Below are 341 nucleotides of genomic sequence, written 5' to 3' on the forward strand. Positions count from 1 at the left end.
GGGAGCGCACCGCCGCGTCTGCGTCTGCTGCTGCTGCTGGGGACGTGGGAGCAGCAGCGGTGCCAGCGGCAGAGATGGTGGCAGGGTTCCCGTCGCAGCGCTCTGCCCCCGGGCACCTCGTCCTGAGCCAGACTGTCCCCAAGCCACCCCAAGGCGCAGGGAGGGGACAGCAGCTCCGTGTCACACCGCGGGCTGGCTGTCCCGGTGCCTCGGGGTCTGCCCGGAGCTGCTCCTGGGGTCGTGCCAGTGGAGGAGCATCCTTGAGGGACACCCTCCTCCTGCAGGGACAGACATTCTGGCCAGCGATGCCACCACCGGGGCCAGCCCCTGGCTCCCCTCCG

The 341-nt window shown here is 71.6% G+C and overlaps 2 protein-coding genes across 2 annotated transcripts in view; both read left to right on the forward strand.

Moving 5' to 3' along the window:
- ADGRB2 (adhesion G protein-coupled receptor B2) overlaps nt 1-341 on the forward strand; it is a 36866-nt gene that overhangs the window by 34709 nt on the left and 1816 nt on the right.
- Nucleotides 1-341, forward strand: part of COL16A1 (collagen type XVI alpha 1 chain) — a 47555-nt gene that overhangs the window by 25195 nt on the left and 22019 nt on the right. The gene's annotated exons all lie outside the window — the stretch shown is intronic.

This window comes from Corvus brachyrhynchos, unplaced genomic scaffold (genome assembly GCF_000691975.1).
Source record: "Corvus brachyrhynchos isolate BGI_N302 unplaced genomic scaffold, ASM69197v1 scaffold65, whole genome shotgun sequence".
NCBI lineage: Eukaryota > Metazoa > Chordata > Aves > Passeriformes > Corvidae > Corvus > Corvus brachyrhynchos.